Source organism: Oreochromis aureus, linkage group 4 (assembly GCF_013358895.1).
Source record: "Oreochromis aureus strain Israel breed Guangdong linkage group 4, ZZ_aureus, whole genome shotgun sequence".
NCBI classification, from domain to species: Eukaryota; Metazoa; Chordata; class Actinopteri; order Cichliformes; family Cichlidae; genus Oreochromis; species Oreochromis aureus.
This window is the reverse complement of record NC_052945.1, coordinates 15,169,719-15,175,718: the sequence shown is the minus strand read 5'-3', so window position 1 is coordinate 15,175,718 and position 6,000 is coordinate 15,169,719.

The following is a 6,000-nucleotide window of genomic DNA, read 5'->3' as shown; positions in this document are numbered from 1 at the left end:
ATTCGTTGGAGACTTCGACTAACCTTAACCATAACTTCTGCTTGCCTAGCCCTAACTTTTACCAACCCTAACCGAAATCTTAACCTAATAATACCTTTTAATATATCTTCTGCATAAAATAGCACCCTCGTAATGTAACTCTGTAAAGATATTTAGCCCCCCTCAACATGACAACCTAAAACACAACATAGATTTTGTTACTGATGCTGCCAAAACTTCCTTTAAAGTGATCTGAGCTTGGACAAATCATTTAAACATGATGACAAGAGTTTCTCCCCGAGCAGTTCTGGTACCTTAAAAAAGAAACCTGTTCCACAGGTTAATGAGGAAGAGATTAAACACCAAGCATGCAACAAGCTTTGCTCACTGATCAGTATGACAGGTGGCGCAGATGATGGTTCCTCATTGGATATTCATGCAAATATTCATGCAGGTGAAGGAGGAAGTGCACCTGTGAACAGCTTAACCTTTGGTCTGCATTTCAGTGTGACAAACCAGAGATGATGATCTGTCTGTTGCATTTATTTGCCAGAAATATGAAACTAACTTACATGATTTATTTGCATAGCTTACTGCATAACTGGGCTGGGCTGGGCTGGGCTGAAATTTCTTTCTTTCTTTTTTTTAATTTTGCGACCAGTGAGTGGTTTATATTCTAATTTGCAGCCAAGATGTGTTGAACAGCAGTATGCAGAGTGAAGCACAAATGAGCAGCTACAACTGTAGGGTGCCACTGTGTTTCAGAAGCAGCCAAATGATTCACAAATATTCTCTTAGCGTACAAAAACATCTATAAATGGCTTCTTTCAACCAAACTTTTCTGCCCGTCCAGAGTTAGCAAACAGTGGTTGCTGTTAGACAGAGCATTGATTATGTGCAGAATGTGTTTGGTACTGAAAGATGGTGGTGGTGTGGGGGGGGTGTTAGATGAAATAACAGTGTGATGACTGTTCAAAATCCCGGCCCAAACACAGTCTTTCATTAATGAGCAGAGGTCTGGTCATGAACTTGTGGCCTGGTCAAATAATGAATCCATTTGTGGTCCAGCAAAAGAAAAAAAAAAGTCACTTAACTTCTCTCATGTCTTAGAGTAGCAACTGAAAGCGTTCTGTTATGTTCCTGACGATTTTGATAGTGTATTCCTTTGAGGGCCATCTTAATTTAACTAATCAGTGCCTCAGCAGATGTGTTTGGTCGTGTGAAGCACCAGATGTGCGGGACACCTGTAGCATGCCGTCAACACTGAAGAGAGACTGCAGCGGCAGGCAGGACAGTGGAGCTTGTCCGGGCAGACACAGATGCACAGGGTCACACAGGGCGACCATTGTGTGGTCATCATTTATGCACACATACACACACATGCACACGCACACGTACACACACACACACACACACACACACACACACACACACACACACACACACACACACACACACACACACACACACACACACACACACACACACACCTGGGACTGAAGGCAGTAGCAAAGTCCCACTGTGTTAAATGTTGAATTGAATCAGCAAGCCAGCTGCTGTCTTGCTGTTAAAGGGATCTACCAGTATACTGGTCTGGACTGGCTGTGCAACTGGAGAGGTCAGGCAGAGGCTGGGTGACTGACTGGCTGCCCTGTGCGCCCCTCACAAGTACAGTGACCAGACAGTGATAGTTCACTGACATGTCACCATTTATAATCTATAAAGTCTTTCCCCCTCTTACAAATGAAGATGCGAAAATGACAATTCTCTAAAATATCCCCCAAAATGCTACACATCTTCTCATACAAATCAATGATATACTGTATTCACATTTGAATCTATCACAGATGTAGAGTCATGCTATAAATAAGGGACTTTAGCTTTAAAAATTAAAAAAAGACTTTGAACTTGACCGTGAATTCAGCATAAATGTCTAATGGCTAGGACTTTTCTTTTTACTTGGAAGGATTTCATACGCTCTGCAAACTCCAGGATTAGCAGCAACTACTGATGTTGTTTGAAGTCAGCTAATTTGGGAAATCCACAGAAAAGACATCCAAATACTGACGTGAGTAGGACATGAGACTGAAAAAAAAGAATAAATGTAATATTTTTCAGTTATATTAGAAATTTCACAGTCATGGCTACCTAGCGTTTAAAAAAGGAACCGTCTTCGCTACTTCACTGTGTTCATCCTTTGATCTTTTGACCAGAAAGTCCCATTTTTTCAGTTATATTGAGTTCTGATGATTGCATTAGCACGATTCTCAATGGATGAATCCAAGTCTTGTTAGCTTTATCCGCTGAAAAGGCTATCTATTTGTGGTACTAAAAGCACCAACGCCAAATAATGTATTATCAGTGAAAACTGCTGTTTGATTTCAAATCTAATCCCTCAATCAAATAAACAGAAATAGAATTGTGTCTGCATGCATCACTGCAACTGCTTGATATGGAGGCAAAAATAACATCTGTTGCAACCATCCTGGCTGACCTATCTGATTGATCATTACAGACTCGTGGATATAAATCACCTCCACTTTAACCTATTTACACTAACAAACTTTGTAGTAATTCCATTATTGCATAGTGCATAGCATCTATGGACAAAAAATATAGATATACATTTGAAAAAAACCCCCAATTCTTTTCACTATTCTTTACAAAAAGCCTAAAACCAAAGGCATGACCACAAAACAGGGGTTACTTTGATACCAGTCTGGTTATAAGTAGAACCCCCATCTCATGGGTGTAGGGAGTGTGAGGCAAAGAGGGGATTTAGAGCTTTTCAGATGTCTGAACATGCTATAATGTGATGCAGAATTCTTCACCATTGTAGCAATTGCGGGTGGATGATAACAACATTCTTCCAGAGCTCAATGCCCAGTTTAAAAATGCAGATGTCAGATAGCCCCCCCCCCTTTTCACCGTCCCTTCTTCTCCTCCACTCTTGATCTCTCCACTTTGATTTATTCATTTTCTATGTTGGCGAGCCAGATAGGACAATGGCGTCTTTCATAACTGAGGCAGCGTTCCCACTACCAGCACCCCGCTGTCCCCCAGAGTCCCTCATCCACCAGGCTGATCTGATGTGACCTGGTCATGGTGGACTGGTTCTTCTTAAGGAGGAAACACAGAAAGAAGGATTTGTATCTTTGTACAATCTTTTTTAAATCATATTTTGCTCATATAAATATCTATCCACTAAAGCAAAATTTAAATTCAAAATATAGTTTCTAATGTGAGACTAGGGTGCTAGTTAATAGAACATTTTCAGAACTGACCCTAACAGCTGTACAGCTAAAAAGATTTTCCAGCTTTGAGTTTAATGTTATGATTGCTATGAATTGCTATGAATTTATGCTGTTTGGAATAATGCCTTGCTATGATAGAGCAGGCACACATTTCTAATGGAGTGGGACTGTTTGAGCACAAGCTGAAACAAAAGTTAAAGGTCTTCAAGGGCATATAAAACAAGCCGCTAAAACTTCATATTTCTTCCTCTAAGGACAGAAAAAGAAAAATCAAATGCATGCACACACATAAATACACACACCAAGACTAAATTTTTATTATAACAAGTACCAGAAACACTTTTCTTGAGTATTAAAGTTTCATTTCACATCAGATCAAGCAGTCAGTGTGGGAAGAAAACACAGAATGAGGAAAAGAGACAAGAGATGGAGGGAATGAAGCAAGCAAGGGAAGTACAGGCAAATGTGTATGTGTGTTGGGGAGCGGGGTGGGGGTGACCAGGGGTCATGTTGCCTCCCCCTGTACTTGCTCTCTGAGGTGCATGGAAGGAGGCTGACTGCATAGTCAAGACTCTTGCTTAGAAAGACAGCCTTTCTTTTCTCCAGGCCCTTGCTAATGCAATAGAGAGAAATTAGTATAATTATGCTCCATATTGCAGATTGAGGAGGCAATGTGGCCCGTGGGATGAGGACAGGGAGGGCAAGCTAGCGTGGGTATTTGCTGACGGGAATAACTAATTCATCAGCTACTTTTGCCATTTATCAGAGTACATTCTTGCATTTATGACATTATAGTAATCAAATAAAGAGGTCCTGGAATGCTGCATCTATCTCAAAATGTGATTCTGCTAATGCAAAAGTGACTCCTCCTTCTCCTGTCTCCTTCCTATTAGCCACATCCAGTTGCTTTGCCCAAAGTGTTGCCACCACACTGGGCAGAGAAATGTGTCTGAACCAAATGAGTCTTTGCCTTTGCTCTATCGCTCCTGATGTCAGTGCCAGTTCTAGTGCCACTGTCCTCTGTTAAGCAATAGCTGCACAAATGCTGAAACACATGTTGAGTGCACTGCAGAGGACAGATCCGTCAGATGAGTCCACACTGAGACAGATGTCTCAGATTCAGTCATGTTTATGGAAAAAAATGCTGAAAAGAAACGGTACAAAAGAAATCCATGTCAATAACGTATTTCTGTGTTTGATGTCGTTTCTGAACTTCAGAGAAAAGACACAGGAGGGCTCCTTCCAAATCCAAACCAGAAATATGCATTTGTCACCACAGTTTGACTGAACATGGCTTCAGAGCCATGATTTACCATTATATATGCAACTATGACAATAATTAAAGAGTTCTGTGTCTAGGGGTCAAAACGAGGTGCCGAATGATGAAGAAAGATGATATGATTTGGTTTCAAAGATATTTCACCCCAAAATCAGTTTTCCTCATGTTTTTCGTCTGGTCTGTTGTGGTATTTATCCAACTAGATTATAATGGAGTTTCCCCAGTCTTGGGATATGTGCTGCGGAGATGTCTGCACTCTCTTTAAAATAATACAGCTTATCTTGCAGTTGTCAGATCTGCAAATTAACACATTTACAAAGCATGCATTCAAGCTAGTGATGCCATTTTTCTCAGCTGCATCGTAACATCAGCAAGCTGCGTACTTCTTTTGGTTGGTGAATGTAGGTTGGTTGAAACTGGCCAACCAACTACATCCATGGAATAAATTTTCTTTTGAGTATCCTGGTATTGAAAGGGTTTTAAGATGTTTTTATTTAATTTAATTTGATTTAATTAAATAATTTTCTGTACTTTGACAAGCAACTGTCATTTAACCTCCTTCTATTCAAGAGAAGGCAAAGATCTCTACAGGCAAAATATCCAACACTAGGCAACCCAAGCAGTTTAGATAAACAGTGCTATAGGCCAGAGGAAAAGCATGTAAATTTAATTTTGGCGTGAACACTCCCTTTAAAACAACATCAGGAATGAGACAATGTGGATTTCATAGTCATGTGAAAAAGAAAGTTTTCACAGGAATCTATGCAGTCCTGTGAGAACTAAGTACACCCCATGTTTGAACAGTTTGTAGAACCACCTTGACGTTATCAGTCTCTCACATTGTTGTGGAGGATTTTTGGCCTACTTTTTTGTAAAGTTGCTTCAGTTCATTGAACCTCGTGGTCATTTGTTTATGTGCAGCATTTCAGTCAGGTTTAGGCCTGACTTTTGACTGGGTTATTGCAACACCTTAATACTTTTCTCATTCAGCCATTCTTTAGATTTACTGCCGTGCTGGTGACCATTGTGCTGTTGCACGATCTAGTTCTGGTCAAAAGTTTAGCAGTTGTAAAGATGGCGCCACAATTGACTCTTGAAGACTCTGGTATACAAAGTTCGCCCAGGTCGTGTAGACGCAAAACAAGCCAAATCATCACCCCTTCACCCCTGAATTCTGTGTATGGTTTCCACCAAATATGGTGCTGTGTATTGTGACCAAACATCTCCAGTTGATTCCCATCTATCCAAAGGACATTAGCCTAAAAGTTTTGCCGTTTATTCAGATGCAAACAGTGAGAAGAGGCTTCCTCCTGGCAGCCAATCCAAACAAGCCTTACTCAACCAGTCTTTTTCTAATTGTACTGTCATGAACTTTAACATTTTAAGTTGTAAACTGAAATCTGTAGAGTCTGAGATGTAGCTCTTGGGTGTTTTGCAGATTCTCTGAACACTGCAAAGTCTGGCCTCTGATCATTTGTAAGTTTTTCA